General features: G+C 42.2%; 1 protein-coding gene across 1 annotated transcript in view; it reads right to left on the reverse strand.

Moving 5' to 3' along the window:
- Window positions 1–22,697, reverse strand: part of WIPF1 (WAS/WASL interacting protein family member 1) — a 48,495-nt gene extending 25,798 nt beyond the window's left edge. The window contains exons 1-2 of the mRNA XM_041403662.1: window positions 22,633–22,697; window positions 8,266–8,377 (exon numbers count right to left, since the gene is read on the reverse strand). The gene's annotated coding sequence lies outside the window, so the exon portion shown is untranslated. The remainder of the gene's footprint in view (window positions 1–8,265; window positions 8,378–22,632) is intronic.
- Between the last annotated feature and the right edge of the window lie 1,496 nt (window positions 22,698–24,193).

Consider the following 24,193-nt stretch of genomic DNA (forward strand, 5'->3'; position numbering starts at 1 on the left):
AAAAGCCAACCCCAGATCTGCATAATGTACAGGACCCTGCTCCACTACAGACACTGCAGAAACCACCACCTCAGTGTCAGGCTACTGTCAATAAAAGCCTCGGTTCAATGCAGCAAGACCCATAAATCAGTTTTGTGAGAAACAGGCAACCAGGCCTGGTAGAGATTTTAATTAAAAAAAAAAAAATCTGATTTTCTATTCTTGAAGTTAATTTTGAATTATTTGAGGTGGTGAGAAACCCCCACTGGACTGGGTAGAGACAGAGAGCCTGAATTTATTCTCATTAGAGTTCATGGAACGGCTTAGACTAGTTTTCAGAGGCAACTGGATGAGACTCATTGTATCTTCTGACTTTGCTCTGAAGCATTTGAACTTTTTGAGATCAGATTTAGAGATTAAGAAGAGTGCATCCCATGAAGTCCCTTGATGTTTTCTCCTGTGGAGGGATTTGCACTGTAGCTTGGGGTTAGTCATTAAACCAGATCATTTGTGAGGCACCGAATCCTATTTGCACATAAGTAATGAATTTGAAAAGTGTCACAGTCAGCAAGCAAGGATGGCACCACCATCCTTTGGATCAGGAAGACTGGTGGACCACAGCCATAGTTTGCACAGAGATGCCACGCCTTGTGTTCAGCACTGCTGGTACCTCGCTCCATGAACTTGCGGAGAGCAACCAGCAGGAAATGCTGTCATCGGTCTCCAAGCACCACAGCCTATCGACAAACTCCCCATAACTTACTCTGCTCACAAACCACCAACTGAACAGAAACTCACACCACATCTTACTGACTGACTAGGTACTACAAGAGAAGCCATTCTGCATATCCCCTGTACTCCCAGTGTTCTCGAACCTCTGACCTCCACTTCAAAAAGCTGTAAAACAGCACTTGATCTGCCATTTGAAGGCTTATTTCAGTAATGTGGTCAGGAAAAATTAAGTTCTTTGTAGACACCGCTGGGCTGCTACAAAACAGTTACTTTTTTACAATTCACATTGCCTGAGGAATTAGTACAAGTTTGCAATAAAGCAAATGAAAAATGTCAGTTTACTGACTTAAAAATGAATATATACAAAATATACCATTACTTTGCATACTTTTAGTATTTACCGAGGTAGGTATTTTATCGTGGATCCTCCTCTGAGAATAGCTACTCTCTTACAACGAAACTCTCTTACAAATTTTACATGATAGCTTACAGTAATAAATGATTATCACTTTCAACCCCCCAAAATGCAGATATATGTGAAGCTGGGCAGTGTATGCTGAGAATCTGCACACACACAAGCTGAACAACAAAGCACCCATTTGCGCAAACACCCAAAGAAACTGCCAGTATCCATTCTTCCTTGCTTGGAAAAGAGCTCTGCCTCTGAGGTTTGGCCTGCTCTGCAGTTCATACCGTGTCTCAGAAAGCTGTCACGTGGGCTGCTATGGTTTCAGTAATTATTTTTAAAGGATCTGGGCAATATAAAAACAAATCTGTGGAGGAGACTTTAAAATCAGGATGGAAATAATAAAGGGGAGGGAAAAGAGGGGACAAAAAGTAATCTGAAGCAAAGAGAGGGTTTTCTTGAGCAAACAACCCTTCCCCAAACTCTGTGACTTCAACTGCCCTTTCTTCACACTGGAGCCAATCTTAGCTCATCCCAAACTACTCCAGATACTGTGGCCAAAAGTTCATCATCTGTTCTAAATGGTCTACAAAACTTTGGAAATTGCATCCAAAGCAATAAAAAAACCCAACCAGAAGGTAAGTCGAGGATGAGAGATTAAAATTAATCTCAAATATCTTACCATACACATTGTGGTTTGAAAAGGATCAATTTAAAAACAAAAAAGAAAAGCAATAATATTACTGAAAACACAACTGCACATGTGAAATTACATGTTCACCCAATATCCTGGCAGTACTGGTAAATAATGCCTTGTTCTAATCCATATTAACAACAAAGCCAAAATGTTATGCTGCTGCACCATCCAATTATCTGCCTGGTTGGAATCTAGCAGTAAACTTCTAGCAATGTCAGATATAAATAGAGGAAGCAATACAATTACTGCTATTAAAAATGTTCAATAAGACAACTTTAAAACTACCTTTAGATGGATTGTACAAAACTAACAGACCAGACAACTATTAAGGAACCATTTAAATAAAACAGACTGAAGGTTGTAATTATCTCTGCATTGTCTGGTTCTTTGCATCTTATATAAAAATCTACTAAATCTGACCATCATTTTCTCTTTTTTAAAAAACATTGATTTTAAACTGATATTGTGTTGGAACTGCAAGAAAAGCTTAATTTTAAGAGCCTAATTTTTTCATTAAAAAAAAAAAAAAAGCACCACCTGTCCTTAGCTGATAGGAACTGCTCTGGTTTCATTCCAGACCTAAGAAGTCTTCTTAGACTAAGAGGAATATATAATCCAAAAGCAGTAATGAGAATCTGTGTGATAAATGATGAGGACTGCCAGTTGAAATTCTAGGGCTAAAGCAGAATAGCAGCAGGGACAATAAAGGTTCATGTTTTCCTCTTGAGTACTGAATCTGCTGAAACCATCATATGCCTTATCCTGAGCTGACCAGCACTTCCTGCCTCCAACACCAGCTACTGCACAAAAAAACCTGCTGCCTAAAGGAAACATGTATCGAAACCCCACAGAGGATCTCCTGCTCCAGACTCACTCCTAGGGAACAGCAGCTCCAAATCAAATTGGTGGTCTGCAGAGTGCCCTGCAGAAGGTCATCTCCAGCCCAGGGGCTTTTGGAACCTGTGGACTGGTGTTGAGAGATATCCCCAGGCAAGGAGTCTGATGCCCTGGTGGCTGCTCGCTCAGATTCCCATCCGCAGCTGAAGCAGTGGAAGGACAAACCTGAAATTCTTCCGCCTCTGTTTGGATTTAGTTTGTCTCTTTGCAAAGCAGCCAAGATCTAACCCACAGCACACTGAACACATCTCCACAGGTTATAGGAGAGATCTCAGCCTTCAGCATCTGAGTTTGCATATGTGCAATCACCAGCAATACTCGTGCTGTTCCTATCACCAGCAATTTCCATTTGGTCCAATCTGGAAAACATCCTGAGTAATACAAGGATGAATTTTTCTGTTAAGTATTTCCAACACTGCCTTTTGGCAAGAAAAAAATGTCAGAAGTCACTTGGAAAAGAGAGGTACAGCTAAGAGACGTTTCAATTATTTCATAAATAAGCTGCCAAAATGCAAAGAACAAAATCCAGGCAATACTAATATTCTTCATATTTATATAATTATAAGCTAATCTGAGATCAAAGTATTGACCAACCGCAATTACATTTTGTTTCATTTACTAGAACAGAGCTACAATAAAAATTTTACTCACAATAGCTTTGTAAAGCCATTTTTACATAAATCCTTCCATCTGCTTTTGCAGCAGGACTTGATATTTATCCAATATATAAGTTTATGAAATATAGGTGAGATAACATTGAATTGGAGGTTTCAGATTAGACACCTGGGCCTTTAGCTGAATACTTAATGATACTGGGACCATGAAATTTGCATGTATGCATACGAGTACACAGCACACATCTGCAGCAGGTGATGCCAATTTAAACACCTACAGTAAGGGCACACAGTTGTCTCTGACTAATCTAAGGTTTCATCGTTCAGTTGGAAGGAAGCCCTGTACATAAAGATAGCTTCTGAAGATTTCATTTATCAAATAGGCTTCTCTACTTGTTTTGGCAATTATCTAATAGATGGCAAGGTACCAGTTCTGTTTTTCATCAGTCTGTGGTTCCTTCAAACTCAAAGCAATTCTAATGTTACATGAAAGACAACGCAGGAATTTAAATTCCCTGATCTACCTGGGGAGGCACTAAAACTTGTGTGTGTTTAATAATGTGGGGTTTGGGTTAAAAAAAAAGAAAGAGGGAAACTATTTTTATGTCTTGTCAAAGTTTGAGACTTGAAGAGATTTCTATCTTGATGTTCTGACATCATGGCACTGCAGATGAAGCACAGGGCTCTCTGACTGATGCTGACTGTCCCGATTATCCCCTGGTCCTTCAAGGGATACAGGCAAATTGGTGCTGCTCCAGCTAGGACTGGGAAGACACAGACTGCAGAAGCAAGAGGGCACACAGTCCTGTAAGGGGCTCTGGTTTAAAGCATGGCACAAATGACACAAAAAGCATCCAAGGACAACAAATTGAAAACGCCCATCTGCTTTCCTCCCCATCTCCAATTACAGAAGTTTTTGCACCAGTTTATTTCTCTCTGGAAACAACTTTTTACAGCTGCACATGGCAAGTACTTAGCTAGCAAGCAAAGAGGGAAGCTGGAAAGAATGATTATTAATGGATTCTGCCAAAAAAATAGTCAGGGCAAAGTCTTCCACAGCTCAGGACGCAAACTAGTCGATCTCCCCCTACACAGAGGCACATCCTGGATTGCCTTCCTGAGAGGGAACACAGCACAGCTGCCTTGTCTACTGCAGCTACTCAGGCTGGAAATATACAGCACCCCTCCACTTGAAACTTATGAAGCTGGCTCTGTCAACACATGTCAAAAGAGTGTTTCCAAAGTCATGGTGAGTAAAAACCAAGAAGTTCCACTCAGTTATCTGCATTTTATTTTAAATATTTATATCCCTGTTTTCTATGACCTTCAACAACAAAATGTTTCCATGAAGAAAGTGTAGCCAAAGGCAGTGTGCCATGCCTGCCCTGGAGGGCATGGGTTTACCAGGGGGCTCAGGCCACTGTAGGTGTAGCCCATGTGAGGCCACAGCTAGTGACTGCATAGCTCAGGCCCAGGCAGACGTGCCAGGAGGGTGAATATGCCAAGAGGGACAAATCCACATCTTGCCTGAACTCTGCAGGAGCCACAAGCCACTGCCTGAGGAGAGACAAGGTGCCTCATCCAGCTGCTCCAGGGTCAGCAGTGCCTCCTGGCCCTTGCCAGTGTTTGGAAGTGGTGCCCAGCCAGCATGGCACCTCTGTGTTAGCTGGCAGCTCTGAGGTAGCCTACCACACAGGTGGCACAGGAACTCAGTGGGACCCAGGGAACAGCCAGGTTTGGAGGTCATTGGCCTCCACCCAAGATAGCAGGTCTAGCTGAGCTCCTGCTGGTATTCCAAATGCAGGTTTATTGCATGAAAGTAGTAATTTAGCGTAGTTCAAGCTAAAAAAAAGTATGTATGACATACCACTGCCATGAAAACATACCCACAAAACCAAAAGCAGCCACATACTATCATTCAGCACTTGCATTTCCTCTTCAGAACATTCAACAAATCCTCTTATTCCAAAGAACTGCTGTAATTTGTCCTTGCTAGTGGCAGTCTACCAGCAGTTCAGAAGAGAAAACAAACTGGTCCCTACAGGCTGTAGTGCTCAGTGCAGGTGCCCTGAAACAGCAAGTATCAGAGGGTGGCAACCCATTTCCCCTTATTTGTAATGAGAGTGGCTGTCACAGTTGTTGAACCCCGGCTAAAGTTATCGTCACATCTGCTGAATCCCGTAAAGATGGCTAAAACCCTGATCAAACTGGCTGAATGATTTGGTTAGCTTGCAGGGGGGTAAAACCAAACTTTACTTTAAGTAAATTTGAAGACTAAATTTAGCATATGGTAGACTGACCTGTAACTACTAACATCTTTGCTTTCAAAACCAGAATTTGTAATTAGAGAGGTAAGAGCTACTTCAAATCTGAGGCCACAAGCTTCCAGATAAAAGGCAATTTTTTTCTAAACTCAGAGAGCTGTAGTATCTAGATGAAACCCACAGCTGAAAGGAAGCTTTGGATTGGTTTTATCAGGTCATATTACTCTCATGAAGTCCACTTTCTCTTTTAAACTGCAGCCCTGATGACTGGCAGTCCTCAAAAAATGGTGGTGCAAGGATCATTGTTTTCTTCCACATCTGCCAAGGCCCATGTGAGCAGTCAGGCTCACAGGAGGCTGGGTCACAGGGAGAGCCAGTCCAGGCACCACCACACAGAGAAAAAGCCCTGTTTCTGCACAGAGAGGGTACAGCAGCACCAGGGCTGCTGCGTGAACAAAGTCTCAACTCTGTAACCAAACACTTCTACAGGTGAGCACTGATCCACCCCACCAAAACTTGCTATTAGGGAATGCTTCTCAACACAGCCCAACGCAGCCAGCATGAATTCGAAGTTTGCCATTAGTACCAGACTTCTGAGATCTGTGATGTAAATGAGCAGTTTTCTGGATTGCCACAACTGTTCACCTGAGAAAGCAGCAGGGCCTGCCTTTCCAGGTGCCCCTCTTACACCAGGAGCAGCCTTGGTCATTACCCTGCCAGCTGCTAATGATAACTCAATACCTTCCCACAATGCAGAGTATAATGCACTCACATTTTATCTGTTTACTTCCAAGAGACAAATCTCCTCAGGAAACTCAGAAACAGCATTTTCCATTCCCTCCCTGAAAAGTGGAGTATGAAATACACTGTACCATCCATTTGGAAATGCTTATTACCTTTAAAATAACTATTCAGCTTTCATCAATAACAAGAAAAATTCAAAGTCACTGTCAACAAGGAGACTGAACTACAGAACAACAGACAGAAGGGCTGGAAGAGGGCATCTACCCTTCCTTCCCCTGAGTCACCATAGATTATATCATTCCTGGCAGTATTCATCTTTTTTTTTCTCTAAAAATCTCCACTGGTGGAAAGTCTGCAATACCCCTGTCATCTATCTTGTTATACTAGCAGCCAATGAAGCTTTTCCCAGTACTTTATTTAGACCTCCGTTTGCTGTCATTTCATTTACTATTTTTCACACTATTTACAAGTGTGATGCATAAAAGAATTTATTCCTTTCCTCTTCATGGTTATTTGAAAAGTGTGACATGTCTCTTTGAACTTCTCTTTAGGCTATGCAGTCATATTTCTGCCAGTCTTTCCTTACAGGTGGTATTTGTGCTGTCATCATTACTGCTGCTCCTGGGACCTTCCATAATCCCACATCACATGTGAAATAGGTGAGTATCATCTTTATCTCAGTATTGCATTGCAAGTTTATAAATGCCAGTTTATAAATACTCCTATCTTCCTTACCTGCTTTGTCCCCCTTCTTTGAACAGGCCACCCCTTCCTACCCAAACAGGTAGGTTTGACTACTGACCACACAGTAGTACCATCTTATGCAGTCCTGTGGAATTACCCTCCAAATAATAGTCTTTGCACCAACCCTCATCCAGCAGCAGTCCATCATGCCTGGTAAGAGCTGTGGATCCACAAATGAAATCAGACATTTGTCTGTTCCTGGGGCTAGCTCCTCCCTCTCACATCTCCCAAGCCTAGCACCCCGATTTCTCCAGACTGTGGTTTCCAAAGCAAATGCACTGCTGAAATTACACCAAAGCATCAACCCACTTGGACCATCTATAGACTTAATCTAGAAGAAACCCTGAATGGTTTTGTGCTCATGTCTACAGAGAACCAAAATCCCAAACCACTCTGGGACCCTCCCAGCATCAGTTTCTACACGGCCCATTAACCACAAGGAAGCCACAGCTGAGGTTTACAACACAGAGCATTTGAAATAGGAAATACTTGATCTGCTGGACTGCACCAGCTCTAGATCAGTACACTGCAGCCTATCTACAGGCCATGCTTTCTGATGGAGCCTCTGCTGCAACTAGAAGAAAATTAAACCAAAAATTAAATTTAAAATTATTAAACTACAATTACAAAAAGGAGTAAACATACTGTTCTTTCTTTCTTACTAACCATGTGTTTCAGTGAGCCTTTTCATACTATACCTGCTCATTAGCAACAAACTGAAAACCTTGGAGGCTTCACTGCGCAGTTTTCAAGTGTAATGTCATCTGCTCTAAGTCAGGACAGATTCATTGTGCCTGGTCATATCATACCTTAGGTCTCCCAACCTACCTGCTAAGCCTTAAATCCCTTCACTGTAAGCCTTATACTACTGGAATGGGGAAAAAAAAAAAAAGACCAAAGAGCAAAATAACTCACTGCACATGTTAAAAGCTTATGGATAAAATCTGATATGACCTAAGGCACCTAAATCTGACATTAGGAAAGGTGTGGCACGCAGAGCATGCCTGTGAACTGGCATTGTCATTAATCCTGCCCTGGAGAAGAATCCTGTACTGCCACACTGCAACCTAAGACATGAGATGGCTCTGTGGCTTCCAACTCTTCCAGGCCAGGAACGACACAATGCAGAGGAGCGTCCTGTGCTGCTGCTCACACCATGACTCCCACCCCTCAGTGCACACACTGTACCTGGTCACCAGCAGGAGATGCTTGCATAGAATAGGAGGTCTGGTCAATTCAGTCCAGAATACACTTGCTGAAGTTAGTTAAATGGCAGTAACATTTCCCAGGTTGCACAATCCTGCAAGGAAGAAAGGAAAAGAACTATTAATCATAAACCATTGGGGATCACAGAGCCTGAGCATGTGTCCATTAAGTATTTCCTTGAATAAGTAGAAATTCTGCATGAGAAAGTGCCAGCATACTGTAAAGAAGAGTCCCTCTCCTTCGAAAGAGGAATCAGAACAGGAAAACACACTGGCTGGGTTCTCCTTGTTGCTCACTGAGGGCAGAAGACCCAGTTTATTCTCAAACAAATTTAAGTCCATTCTTCCAACTTCAGCACAGCATACATACTACAGCAGAAGCCATTATAAACAGTGGAAGGAAAACAGAAAGGCATAAAAAGCCATGGATGTGATGGTAAGATGAATAGAGTTATCCACTACAACAGCTGCTGCTCGTAAGAGACATGGTTCAACAACTAGCTTTGTAATTAGGAGGTTTCTGTAGATAGGCTAGAGAAAAACACATGCAAAAGCTGAAACAAATGTGTGGGGGAAAGAAAAGGAGAGGCAACAGCCTGGAAGATGTGACAGATGTGCAGCAAATAACACCCCCGCAAAAAAATACACTTGACCATTTCATGTATTCAGTATTAGAACCAACAAAATAAAATCTTTAAAATCAGTAATTTTAAAATAAAAGGTAGGAACAGTAGCCACCAGCATTTTACAGATTTACTACTATTCAGAAATCAGTCTCAAGACCCCAGTCCCTCACAGCCACACAACCCTGGCATACGCTGTGTGGCGAAATGAAACCCACAAGGGGATTCTGCTGTCAACTCTGCCTGTGCAGTTCCGGTTGGCAGCAGCTGGTGTTGCACATCTTAACTCCTACTTTTTCCCTTGCAGAGAGTAGAATAACCCTGTGCTATGGATCCAAGTGCACAGTGGACACAAGTTCAACAGTGCAATACAGCCACTTAGTTTTTGGGGAGTAAAACCAGCCAGTGATTAAGGTGATATTGAGTGGTTTATTCTATTTATTTGCAAAATTAAAGATTCTTTAATGATGCTTTAATCTAAATTCGAAGCTCCCTCAAATCAATAAACTTCTATATTACCATTGCTGAAGGGAAAGAAAAAACCAGACAATTAAAAAAAAACCCACAAAAATTAATTTTTCTTCCATAGATAATAAATGCACAGACACATGTACACAGTCTCTCCTCCTTCTGAAATGCAGTAAAAGAGTAGCCTTTGTTTCATAAGTACAGAATTTGTCCCCATCTGTTTCCATTTTTTTATTATTTTCTCTTTTGGTTTCCTTCTCTCTCATTCCAATGCAATTTTAATTCATTTTGTTTAGTCTGTACTTTTTATTCCCTTTCCTCTTTTTGCAGATTTCCTTTTTAATTTGTTAGAGGAAGAAACATTCTTTCCCTGGTTTTCATAATAACAAGCTGCTGGAAAAGGCCCATTCAGAAATCCCCCCCCCCTTCAACAACTCTCCCGCTCTTTCAATCCTGGTTGCCTATGTTCACTCCTGGTAGCAGAGTAGCAGTGTTAGGGTTTATTTATTTAGGAATGTGTATCAGTTTATTTTTTAATTCCATTTCAAATATCTGGCACAAGCCACTGCATGGAGGCTCAAATCTATTATTTACGAGCCATTACATTTAGCTTAAAACAACTCCTAATCTATTTGAGATGAGTTGCTGTAAGACAGGATTAGGCTGAAATGAAAATGTCTGCAGTGGGATTTTACTAAATTGCTTTTAAATCACATTCCTAGTTAAACAGTGCTCCAGTGAAGACTATAAACCCTAATACATCAGAAAGGCTGATTTGGGGCAGAACTTCAGCTCTCTGAATACTTGCTTGTTTTACGGAAGCAGAGGAGCCCAGCTAAAGCCAAAGCCTTCTCCGCACAGAAAGCCCCAAAGCCTGAAATATGAGAGCAAAGCTCTACAAGGCTGAAACACAGAGCTGTTTAACTGCCCAGGAACAGGGCTCTGCTATTCCCAGCTTGCCAAGACCTCCGTGCCCTGCAGCAGGGCCAGGTGCAGCATCCAACTCCACGTGCTGGAGGCAGCAGCAGCCTGGCCTGGCGTGAGCCACTGCCTTCATCTTAGGCAGATGTTTCCATACTGACACCGGGATGAACGCACCAGGTGGTACGAGGAGGGTGAGAGCTGTGAAACTTAGTCTGCTTTTCTACATGACCAGAAAAATATTTTTTTAAATATTTGGGAAGAAGCACGGGCAGCCTTAGGACTTCTTGCCTGACGCTGAGCTCTCTGATTTTAGTGCCTGGCAGGGCCTTGCTACAGCACTGTCATCCTCAGCAGCTGCACTTGGTGTGAGATTGCTGCCACCATCGCTGTCTAAGCCCCTCTGCCTCACAAGCTGTGACCCAAGGTGCAGACCGAGCACCTTGGCCTCCAGCCACCATTGCTGGAGCTGGCTGTGGGGCTGTCACCTCCTCTTCCCCATGCTCTCCCAGCACCACGTGGACTCCACACTGGGATTTCATTCTAGCTCAGATTCTGCGCACTTACTACTGTATAATACATTTTGTCATCCTGAAGGTTATTTTCTTTGTAACTTTCACTCCAATTTTGCATTTAAGACTTGTAATTAATCACAATTGCCCAGTAATTTAGGAGTAACAAATCCATATTTGTGCTCGAGTACAAAACATACATCCCATTAAAGAGTCTCCCTCTGAGAGCTCCCAAATTCTCCAGCACCAACCTAGCTTCATTCATTCCTGATGCAATGTGCTCCCGAGTTGAAACTCTCCAGCACAGAAAAGTCGTGATGCAATTTCTCAACAGAAATCACCAGGAATGAGAGAACACCTTAACAAGAAATTGTGCCAGTAAAATCAAAGAGAAGATCTACATACTTGATACAGCCAAAACAAACTAAAAGAAGTTTTCACTATAGTCAATGATTTTAACCTCTACTTGGAAAAGTGCTTTCTGGTATTTATTAACAATGAACGTCTATTAAAAATCCAGACCTTTAACTTTCATAAAAAAGTCTTAACAAGATAGAGAAGATTTCATCCACACTTCTAATGTGACTCAGGCCACACTGCTGCTGTACTGCAAAGCAGGCTCCAAGTTTCACACAAACCAAGCGAACCCACAGATGAGCTTCCTATTTTTGCGTTGTAGAGTTCTGCTCTGAAATCCCACGCTGCTTACTACCCGCCAGCACAACTGCCATACAGAGCACTCCTCATCCACTGCTGCCAAAAATCAGCAAAAACACATGTGCAGAACCCCTGCAGGACAGCTAAAGAGATGTTTTAAGAGAACTAACCTGTGCTATTTGAATCTGTTGGAGGTCACCCAGTTCTGAACTTCCCCAGCAGCCCCAGTCTCGTTTCCTGTGGAGGAGCATGTGACACACACTTCCTCACCGCACCTTGCTAGACTCGCTTTGCTTACGTTTTAACATCAGATGAAACAACTAACTGCCCCTCACAACGTGTTAAAGAAATTTCTGATCTAATGTTGAACCACTGACATTTCTGCACAGCCAAAAAGCCCTCCTCTACTGCCTTCTGAGTCACTCCATGATTCAATGGACCTTTTTGTACTGTATATTAATACCAAATGCCGAATGTGATTCTGCCACAGTATACTCAGTGTGCCTCCCCCCTTCTTTTAAAGGGGAAACAAATGCAGCAGTGCAGAATGTAATTACACTGCAGGCGTGGGAAATTTCAGTTCAAGGGTATTTGTTTATCAAATGTTCAGAGTGGTAGTGAATTCATGAATTCAAACAGATGCAGTCATCAGCAATTTTCAGAAATACTGTCATTTGAATACAGTAAACAGAAGTTTGGGTCCTATGAAGAGTAGTTTATGTCTTCAGAAGAGTAGAGATTTTTCTCAGTTTTATCAGTGCCCATCCACACATTGTTATCTAGCACTGGGCAATCAGGTGTGAACATAAGTCACAAAAGGAAGGACAGTAAAGTCCTGTATTACAGTACTATGTTTACAGGACTAGTCAACAGGTGGTGCCTTATCAGAATTTTTTTTTTTAAAGACACATAAATCTTGGAAAGGCAATCTAACCCTGAGCGCGCTGACATAGTCTGGAGATAAAGTTTGAAGACTACCACGCCACAGTAGAGGCAGAACGGTCACACCAGATTCAGCAAGGAGATACTGCTCTGCTGGAAGATGCTCCTTGTGGAAAACACTAAACAGTCATCAATCATGCTAATGGAGAGGTGAAGAAAAATGTTGCATTTCTTTATTTAGTGCAAGCTGAAATAACAACAGAAAATGCCTGGGGGACTGGTCAGCCTGGCAAGGCCTGTGTGAAAGCAGTGGGTTACAGACCCAGAGGGGTTCCCTTACAGACTGACTGCAAAGATCTTTGCTGGGGCACAGATTTGTTCTAGCTGTATGTAAGTGTGAATGTGAAAACCTTGAAGGTAGGAAGAGAGTGAAGAGACAGTGATGCTGCAAATTTGGGATGCAAATCTTTTGGCAGAAACAGTCATTCGTGGCTGTCCTGCCTCCATTCAGTTCTCCCACTGCACCCCATAGCTGCCTCAAGTGTGCTGGCACAGTGGCTCCACAGCCTGTGCCATGGACCACACTGATGAGCTGATCTAGCAGTCAAAAGCTCACGAGATTTTTTCCCTGTTTTCTCACTTTCAGGAAAAGCCAGACAAGTGCTAGAAGGAAGCTGGCTCTGCCGCTACTGAGGCTGTCACACAACACCATGGCTACAGTGAGAGACCCAGAGCAAGCCAATCAGAGCTGCTTCTTTGCCCATGGGTAGAGAAATTCTATGCAATTTCTACATAAATTAAGAGGTTTCCCCTAAAATGTCATCTTTATAATTAAACTGTACCAAATGAAGACATCAATGTTGTAAGCAGCCTCCTGGTGACCACCAGCCAGGGATTTACATTCCCATCTGCTGCCTCAGGGCTTCTTACCACTGCTCACTAGTTCATTACTATCAAATGAGCCAAACTAGCTCCAGTAATTTTTATTAGTTGGTTAAAATAATTGGAAATGGAGTAACAATAGTTTTGAGGATCCCTCCTATCCACAGAGATGCAAGAGTAATGACCTCTGGCACAGGAGAAGCAACGACAGGATTTACAGAGCAGCAGCTAAGGGTTAAACAAATTACCCCCAGCTAATAAAAGAGACAAGTATTTTATGTGTAAACATGCATAGGACACCCATGCGAAAGGAAATATGTGTACGACTGAAAAACCCCCAACAAACTAGCGCATAAAATGGATGCTTTTGAATGAGACTCACACACTCCCTTCTCGTGCATGCACCTCTGAGCTCCTGCAGCTGCAGTAGGAAAGCTTGTGCAAACACATGCCTGCAGATGCACCTGCTCTGCCCACACTGAAGGTTTTGGGCCAAATGGCCAAGGTATTATTTACACTGGAAGACACTTGAGAGCACTGCGAGCCTCACGCAGCTTAAGCATCTTTCCTTCGGTAAGCGTGCAGAGACATGACACACCGGACCCTGAGCTCCAGAGGCGCTGAGGGGAAGTTGAAGAGTTCAGGAAGTGGCCATGCTTGCTCTCAGCACACTGCCTCTTTGTCCTCACCCAGCTGCTCCCCCAGGAGCTTTCAGACAGCTCGGATCCCTCACAAGAGATGGGTTATTTCTCTCCATTTTAAGAAGGGGCTACGTTTACAAAGTCACTTTTAATGTGTCAACCTCTCTGTGAGGATCTAGTCACACACAACGGACTGTGCCAGAGCTGTGCTTGGAGCTGCTGGTGGGGCAAATATACTTTTATATTCCCCCAGACACTTGGGATTGTTCGAGATGGGAGGAATTTGCTCACCCAGCAGGTAACTCGCAGCAGCTTCGCAGCCACTTCTAATCCATGCCCAAAGAAAACAGCCTCCCAGGGTGCTGCTCCAGCCAAGCTCAGAGTGCTGCGCGCCCTTCAGCAGGGCCATGGAGAGGCACTGCAGGGACAGCAAAGGCAGCTGTGTGACACCGGGGGACCCACCGTGTCCGCAGAGCTCTGGCACAGCGGGGTTTGCTGAGTCACCACTGACACCAGGGCATTTGTCAACTCTGACCGTGGACCACTACAACAAGAAGGGAAACATCTGAAGCCTGATAAATTTCATCCCTCGTGAACAAACCATTTATTTCTCCATCCTTGTCACAGATGAGGAATCTGTTGGCTGGCACCTTTCAGAGGAGCAAAGCTCCAACAGGGATTTCTGGCAGTCATCTTGTGTAAGCCAACCGCTTGCAATTAATGCTATGTCTCACCTCACAAATACATATAGACAAGACAAAACTATCTCTTTAGCTTCTGAGTGGAAAGCATACATGAAGCTCTCCTTTATGTACACCTGGGTACTTCATAGAGACACATATTAGTAACCCTGCAGATGGCACAGTTGTTTTTAAAGCCATAAATTAACTTCAACTTCCCCTCACTTGCCATGAGATCAAACAGTGTTTGATTTACAAATAAAGGACCACCTCAGCAGCAATAACAAGTTGCTCAGTGGCCTGACAGATAAGCCACAGAAAAATGTTAGTAGAAACTGATGTAAAGCTATTTACACAAATTATTTGCTTGTCCTGTGCTGTGGGGATAAGAAGCCAATCATGGGCTCTGAAGTTTTGGTTTTGATTAGAAACTTGACTACCCACACATCTGAGTATACGGGACATGATGATCCAGACTAGCTGAAGCCCAGCATTCAAGACCAACACATTTTCTGCCTTACAAAAACAGGCCCTATTTATTCACTATATGGAAAATTTCCCAATTCACCAATATGGCTATGACTATACACACAGACAGAACAGTGGATGTGGTGAGGACTGTTTTCTATCTGGAACCTGTCACCAGCAAATTTGAGCAATTAACATCTCAGTGCTCGGGGCAAAACAATCTTCACTGCCCCAACTATGAGCAGGCACAACACAGGTGAGTGCAAGGGTAAACCATCGTGTGGAACCGTGAATGGGCAACCACAATTAAACCAAGCAAGCCCAGATCTGTCAGCCAAATCACCAGAGCCAGGCACTAATACAGAGGTGTTCAAACTTCAAAGCAGGAGCACAGTCGGCAAGAGTTTGTTGAAAGAATTACAACCAGAAACTGGGACGTCTCAGTAGCATATAATCCCTGCTGTTTCCATTTCCTCTTTCTCATTATCGGCACAGACGGGAGCTGAAGATTAGTAAACAGTGGGTGTTTGGGGTGAATTAGAGCATGGGTGATGTGGAGCTAGGTATCCTGGTGGCATCCGTGTGACTTCAGAGAGACGTAAATATTAAATGCTGCCCACTACATTTCTTCAAAATGATGAAATACTAACACATTCCACGGGGGTTGGTGAAAAATCATACAAGATAAAACAGGGAAACTATTTTGTCCCTCATCTGGAATGTGAGCAAAATCTGATGGTCAAAAATGTTCTGGCAGATTGCCACTCTCTAGTCATGACTATGTGGAAAATGAAGGGTTTTTACACTGTTGCAGTCCTGTCTGAAAACAGTGAACCCCCCCTCCCAAACTCAACTCAAAGCCCTTTACACAGCTATGTGCACGAGATTACATTATCAGCTATCACCCCTGGGTTTGGCCACAGGCTATCCTTTCAGAGGACAGGACATAAATAAAAGCCATTCCTAAGAAAACTTTTGCCTAGAAATGCCTATGTATTTCTTGAGCAAAAACTGCTGAACTGACAAACCTTGCTCTCGGAGTTACTTGTCCTCCCTGCTCCTTTAACACAGACATTAACAGACTCCTGAAGAAGTGTTCTGCAGTGCATATGTATTATTTATACATGTACATATATATATGTAATTAGGTCTATTTCTAAAATGAGAACTCTATTTGTGTGGAAGTCCCTTCATATCATTGTAGATTATTTCTAATAGCCTTAGTATGTTCTCAGGAACCAAAAAGGAAGTTTTAATAAGAGTACTGCTTGTGGCTTCCAATACTTATTTTCACACAAAACCTGCTGTCTTAGTTTGTAGCTTTTTTTATACAATAAGCTTGGGACACAAGCTCTTGGACCCTATCAAAGAATATGGACTTACTCAGCAGGTCAGCCAAGAGAGAAACAATCCATGCTGTCTTTCCAAATAGTATTTTCAACACTCTTTATCCAGTAAAATCTGCCCAGCTGTTTTTCTAGAGCAGTGTTTGCTATACTTTTCCAATGGCATGCCTAGGCTTCAAGTACTTTTTCTCAATACAGAAGCATTGCTATGATGGCAAAGTTAAAATATATTTATTATTGAGCAACTTGTTTTCAGCTATTCACATGAGTCAGTTTTCAAATATTCAACTGAATATTTGATGACAAATTTTTATATACCAAGTTATTTCAGTAGAAAACATCAATGGGTTTTAAGATCACACTTGAATCTGAGTAATATTTTATACTCAAACTTCCCACGAACATCTGTGTACATATATATAAATGGATACATATATGTGCATGCAAATAAAGCTAGACAAATCTACACCTCAGAAATCACAACCTACCAGAACACCACACATTTCAAAGCCACACAAACAATATTCATTGATAAGAGTGATTTTTCATCTTTTCACAGGCCATACAATTTCAAGCTGTTACTGATGCCTAGTTTATTTCCCCTTCACATTTTGAATCTCCTAGTGAAAGCTCACATCCCCTTATTTTTTTTTTAAAGGGAAAGGAAGTCCCAATCTTTGGGAACTCTAGTCTATTTCTTGCATTCTTCCCATGGGTGGTATATTTCACATCAGGAATAACTGGATGCCAAATATAGCCACAGATGGGAGCCTATGCATAGTTGCTGGGTAATTATAAAATAGAATCAGCTTCTCTGCTGTGTAACAGATGAGATTTTATTCTTTGCTTAGCTACAAGTACCAGCAATCCCATACTGATTTGAACTATATCCAAGTAAGGTGAGCAAGATCAGGTCATGCACAAGATCAGACCATGTCTTTGTGTTTCATTGATATTTACTGACAATTATATTCTCCCCCAAAAAATAAAACAAGAGAAAGGGAGGCACAGTATATGAATATGTATATACTCTGCATATCACATTATTATTCAATTATCTATGTAATTACTACGAATTAGGAGAGTTTGCCACTGTGATTTCAGAGAGCAGTAGTTAAAGTGACAGAGAATTGCAGAGTCCATAAAAAGCATCCAGGTAACAGCCCGGGAGACAAATACTCTTTTTCACTTAGACAGTGAAAAAACCTCAGCCCTGTTGTGAAATCCCACATCTCACCTACATGTGAGGGGCAGGCACATGGGACACATCCAAGCCAGACTGCTCACACCACTATGCCCACTGCTGGCCCTGGTCCAAAAGGATCACTTATTAGCCATCAGGAACAGCCTCAATCCTTGTTGACAATTGACTACTTCATGATGGCTTTCAGCATGGAAGTCATGCAATGCCACTTTGAGCAGGAAATTTTGTTTTGAAGACCTGGGGTTACCAACTCACTGCATGTAGAGTAAACTTAATCTGACAGAAAGCAACCTTTAGGCACAGCTCACCTGGCTTAGAGAATAAGCCTCTAATTTAGAAACAAAGCACCCTATATTGCCATTCATCAAAACCTGGTTTCATCAACTGCTGAAACTGGGTCAGTTATCAGGAGACTGCACCCACAAGACAAACCACACCTCTACCTCAAAGGGGTATGTGAATATCCTGTTGTTCTCACAGCCAGACAAATACAAGGAGCTGCACCTCTGACACAAATTCCCATAACACACTTGGGAACTGACAGTCAGAATAGCCCAAATGGGAAGGCTGAGCTTGAAAGCAGAGGCAGTAGTATGATATTCTGGCTCAAAACAGCTTGGCACCTGGTCTACCTCATTACTAGAGGTTCAACACACAACTATAATTGAACATGCATTCACCTGCCTGCATCCCCCTCTACATGCGTTTTGTTTCTTCTTTACTCTCCCACTAGCAAAAGGCCAAGTATATTGCAGAGAAATGAAAAATTAAATTTACAGCTAAGTTTATGGCTTATGGCTCCAAGGGCATTACCCATGCTCAACAGAAACCCCAGACTGGGGAATTTGAAGCATGGCTGTCTGATAGAGTGCTGCTAAAAGAGCAGAAATATCTCAAAGTCCAATTTCTAGACTATTCAGCAAAGCTGGCTGGCTTTCCTGACAGGCTGTACCATGACAGTGACCTAAGAGAACAACACAGAGAAAAGCAGCAAATACCTCCTAAAACCCCTCCTGCTTGGCCTGAAAACATGGGTCCATTTGGGTAGGAAAGATTAGTCACAGGCATTTTGGTAGAGCCCAGTGGTTCCAGTTGGTCTGTGGGCCAAGTCCCAGCAGGCCCAGCACAGCTCCTTGTGGAGGATTAATTGTGAGCTGATACTCCTGGCTCTCTCTCAGCAATGCCTCAAAGCATCCTGGTGCGCTGTGGGAGTCTGAAGGTGTTTCTTCACCTGTTCCCTGTCACTACATGCTGCCAGCAGGAGCTCGGCTGCACAAGCTGTGATACAGGCTGTATACACCTACTTGATGTTTCATGATGTTACTAGTTCAGGTTTTAGTGAACTTGGTGACATATTTAACTTCAGGCTTTTTCCTGGTAAATAGGACAAGGACTGCTCTCTCAGCCTCAAATGCCAAAGCCAGCACTTTGCATTACTTTGGGAAATTTGGATATTGAAGACCCTTGGCTGTCCCAAAGGCTATTTCCATAATTATACCCTTAAGAACTATTTAAAAGTTCTTTTACACTTGTTCTCTACCAGACATTAGTCCCTAGTGCCAGGGTCTGAAATCCTGATTCAATGCATTTTAGAGGAAATGACAGTGATACCAGGGGTCATATGCTCCATTGAGAAATTAAGAGAACAGAACCTGCACAAGCCAGACTTAATACAGAAACTTAAACTGTAATTTTTCACAATATCACTTGACAGAACCCAGGTTTATGCACCAAACAAGCCTACAGATAATCTGAGTTTTTTCCTCCTCAGCACAATCACATAACAGTAACCCTGCAAAACTTTAAAGCAAAGATGCCAAGGGCACTGGGGCTTTAGAGCAGAAGGAACAGTCATCCTACCTTGAGAACAGTGATTTCCAAAAATAACCAGCAGTGTCTACCAGATAAGAAGAGAAAGCTTCTACCAGAAACCCAAGAGAAAATAGCTCCACAGGAAAGTCCTGAAAAATGCCATCCTGACCTTTTCTGGGGCAAACCTGTTCCACTGCTGTCATCTCAGCACTGATCTTCCACAGCCACCACACACCAAGGGTAGCACTGTGTCACAGCAGGTGCCACAGCACGCATCACAGTCACAATAGGCAGAGTACCACTATACAACAGCAGAAGGCTTCAACCCATACAGAGTAACACCACACCACTTCAGAAGACTTCAGGCATCTGCCCAGCTTGTTCTTTAGCCCAGCCTTTTATACCCTCATGTTCATGCATGGCACCTGGGTGCCCTCTGCTCCCTTTGGTGGTTGGTCAGTAACACCTGGGCACTCCATGTCACAGTGCTGTCAGTGCTGCTCACCTGCTTTTCACAGCTGCAGCCCATTGGGGCTGAGGCTCGGCCACAGCCCCACTCCCAATTACCACAAACTGTATACCTACAGGACTGGGCCCAGGTTACACCTATCAACCCCTCTGCTAGTTCAGAGTGACTTTTTTGTGTATCTTTGTTCTCACTTCCTAGGGCATAAAACCTTGACTTATTAAGAAATGCCAGTGGGATGTGTCTTTACTTCTGTCTAAAGGGGAAAAAGTGAAAATACATGTTTGGGTTAGTTTTGTGGTTTTTTTTTACTTTCGCTTCTTGCAAGTTTTCCCTATTATCTTCTCATTTGCTTCTGTCCATATCTCACAGTGGATGGCCTGGAGCAAAGGCCTTGGAAGCTGTAAATGCTCTGGTATTAGATATCATGTGGTAAAATTTCTATGGTTTCTTTAGTGCCTCCTCAGTCTGGCCAATTAGTGAGTGGATGGTGAACAAACGTTTTTTGAGAAGTAGAAAAGCTTTCAAATAAAAAAGAGCAGCCATAAACCATTCTTACTATAAACTCCATTATTCCTCCTAAGAGGAAACTTTCTTGGGGAACTTCAAGTAACACCAAACAAAAGACAACAATGACAATTCTTTCCCTTGGAAACACAAAATCCCTCAGTGTTCTCATTTAAGTACTGCACATGATGACATCCAACTGGGTTTTACCCTGCAATTCAATCGCATTATCAGGGATGTTCTGCTAAACAACTGACACATTTTAGATGAATAAAGAGGGAACTTATCCAGTCATCTCAAGCTGTTTGTCAGTTATGGAACACTTCATTTTCTAGTTCCCTATAGCAGCTCAAGTTAATTTTTCTTCCTCTTGACACCAGACAGCATGCACACTTTTTTTGAAGGATGCACAAATGAAAAAATAGGAAAAGCTGTAATAAAACTTGGAGACACTGATCCTCCAGAGAACTGCTTGGAAAAGGATAACCACTAAATGAAAAAATAAATATTGCTCTAGTTCCACCTAAGGGTACAAGTAAGTGTAAGTATGCAGCAATTCCTCAGAGTAAGATGTTTCATTTTGAAAAGCATTATCTGGTTTAGTTTTAATTTCAAATGAGATAAGAACATGATTTGTTCATTTATACCCAAGGGACACTGGTCAATTCAATTAAGAATACTCTATTTCAAGTAAACTGTGCCATGAAGCAATTATTTTGTCCCTCCCTAAGTCACCTATGAAGATCAAATGAGGAACTTTCATTTGAAAATACAATAGGAAGTTCCAAGTGATAATTATGTGTGGTTTCTTTCTGCCTAGTATTAAAACAAAGGTCTGGGGCTGCCTGCTGCCATTTGAGAGTTTCAGATTCCACAATGCCATCAGGACTACTGACTGGAAAAGCTGAACTTTTAAGGAATACCTTCTTCTGTTTCAAAGTAGTAATGGTCTGGAACGGTTTAAAATGTAACCTGCAGACATAAACAATGACATACTGGTAGGTGTTGCCCATGTGCCTCATTTGAATGGCATTCTCTGTAAAACTGAAATAATCACACATGGATACCACCACATTGCTATCCTTTGATTTTTCATTTCATCCCATAGAAAATGTATTCCCTATTTCAGGGGTCTTAAAATTAAAGACAAAGCACTCAGTCATATGAAATACACGAAGGAGCATCTGACCAAATCGAGATCGATATAGAGAGACCACTACATTGAGTCATGCAAGCTCACTTACAGTGAGCAAGTGGCTTCTTTACTTACAGCATACACAACACAGCAGCCTTTTTGGTTTACATGTAATACTTCCTTTGAAAGTAAAGTACCTGTCTTCGGTAACTTCAAATGTGAAAGTAACAGTGAAAATTCTCTATTTTGCATTCCTATGCCAGAAAAACAGTTTTGGGAATATGTTAGGCAAAGTAGGTCAGTCAATGCTGGGTAATGAGGACATGAGGAGAGCAATAACTGATGTGATGGTCATGAGAGGACTGATGAGTTGGAGGAAATTGAAGACAGGACAGCAGAGCTCAGTACTACATGGCTGATGCTGTTCATGTTTGCCAAACGGCAAATCAAACTGAACCAAAAGAGCATCAGAGAATAGTACCCTTTAATTACCAGCTGAGGAATCTTTCCTCAGGTAGGAGGTGAGGGGGGGAAGAAGCAATCCTCTCTTCTCCTCACCACCATATACTTTTTGTTCTCCACATCTTCCTGCTCAACAGCTACCTAGCTGGTACAAACAGCCACCATCCTGTTCAGACTGCTCAAAAAGGAAGGCTCCTGATCCATGCCACTCTTGCAACTCTGGAGTGGTACTTCAACTGGAGCTGCAATCTGCCTCCAAGCACTTACAGCCTTCCTCAGGAACCAAAGCAATTTGAGGGCAGCTAAAGGTCTCACCATTTTCAGAGCCTGCTGGTGAGGTAAGCAAATGAAGCACCGCCCGTTGTTCCCAGCAGAAACAGCACAGACACCACTTATCTGGGGAAGCACCCTCACTTAACTGTTCATATCACTGCTTTAAAAATGGCAGGGGAAAAAGGAGTGGGGGGAAAAGGAAAAAAGAGGAAAAAATAGAAGGGTTGGGGAAAAAAATGGGAGCTCAGCCAAACTCCTCTTCAAGTCTTGAAAGAGGGAACAGGGCTCAGCTCTGAGCCACGAGGTACATGGACTGGTCTAGAGGAACACTATCTACTGAAACTTATTCTATCTCCTTAATTTCCAAAACCAAGTATTTTAAGGATCATATTTTAGTAACACTGTACTCACCATCTCAGAGTCTTTCTTGCCTGTGGAGATCTTTAAACCAGCAAAAGAAAAGATGAAAAAAAAAACCACCTGAAAACAAAGCCAGAGTCTAAATCAGAAAATTCATTACATATTCTACAACTTAAAAGTCAGAACCACAGGAGATTAAGTTCTCTGTAACCTCAGGTTCAGTGGGAAGAACACACCCTGCTAACCAAATCCTGCAATGTGCTGAGCCAGTATCAAATATCTGGGGGCAGAGGCTGGACCTGCCAGCCTCGGGCTGCTGCTGCTGCCAACACACTCACATGTGCACTGCAGGTATCTCCCTTGCCAAGACATTCCAGGCTCTCAGCCCCATACATGCAAAGATGCCTTTTCTAAGGTTTAAAAGAGACTGTTGTATTCAGCCATATCTCTAAGCATGGCTAATCTGGGATACATGTGTGAGCACTCACACTTGTCTTGCTCCCACAGCAGCCAGGATAGCACCCACACCCACCTTCCAAGCAAAGCTGCCCAGACAAATCAGGTTTATGTAGCTGGCAGGCTCAGCTGTTCCAGGGCATTACTCTGACACAGCTCTCTTCACAGAACACCAAGGCACATGTCTAATTGGACAGCAGGTTGTGGCAACAATAAAATAATGCATTATCCTATCTGATTTCCGTGACTTAAAGGATTTCCCAACTTGCCATGCTTGCTGATGCCCTCTTAATATTTAGGGATTTGTGTCAACTGAGCTACAGAACTGATCTGTTGTTGTGGAGAATACGCAATGGATAGATCTGCAGAATGGTGCAAGGCTCCACTGACTTTTAGTTATGCTTATGCAACTCCACAGTTCCACAGCTGCTAATACTTAGCAGATGACCTGCGTAAGTGCTAGACAAAAAAAAAAAAAAAAAAAAAAAAAAAAAAAAAAAAAAAAAAAAAAATCCTACTTCATCACTTAAAAAACAAGCTACCAAAACAAGAGTAATGATTTTTTTCATCTGACATGATTTTCTTTTTTCTCCTCTGAAGAGAATTCAAAAAAATGCAGCATAACGAATTCAGCATAACTTATAACTGAAGATCTGAATGGTGCCTTGTTCGTAGCATTTGGATTTGAAACACAGATGCAGTTAACTCACAGCTTAACTCCTTCCATGATACTCTCTAATCTGTGTTCTTCTTGGCTTCCAGATTTTTAGAAGTTTTCAAGTGATTTTTTTCTTTTTTAAACAAAGAGAGATTCAAACTTGGATTCAGTGTACAGCTTCGTCTGCTATTTTCTGCTCTTAAAAAATATGAGATTAATTGTTGTGCAACTAACTGGGAATAACATCACTTTCTAAAAATTTCCTTTGCAGCTCTTGTCTTTATTTCACCAAATTCTTTTCCAGATCAAATTTTCTAGGTTTCTGAAAAAGTCAACACACTACATTTTTCTTTAGTACTAAAACTCCCTAAGAACATGAATGATGAGGCAAAAAAAAATTTTAAAAAAAGAGAATATGATATCTCTCAGCAGGTAAGTGTAGTCTCTGTTGCCAAATGATCTGAAAATAGCTGAATAGGGAAAGGAGGTAGTTTTATG

This window comes from Onychostruthus taczanowskii, unplaced genomic scaffold (assembly GCF_017590055.1).
Source record: "Onychostruthus taczanowskii isolate IOZ18803 unplaced genomic scaffold, ASM1759005v1 scaffold20, whole genome shotgun sequence".
Lineage (NCBI taxonomy): Eukaryota > Metazoa > Chordata > Aves > Passeriformes > Passeridae > Onychostruthus > Onychostruthus taczanowskii.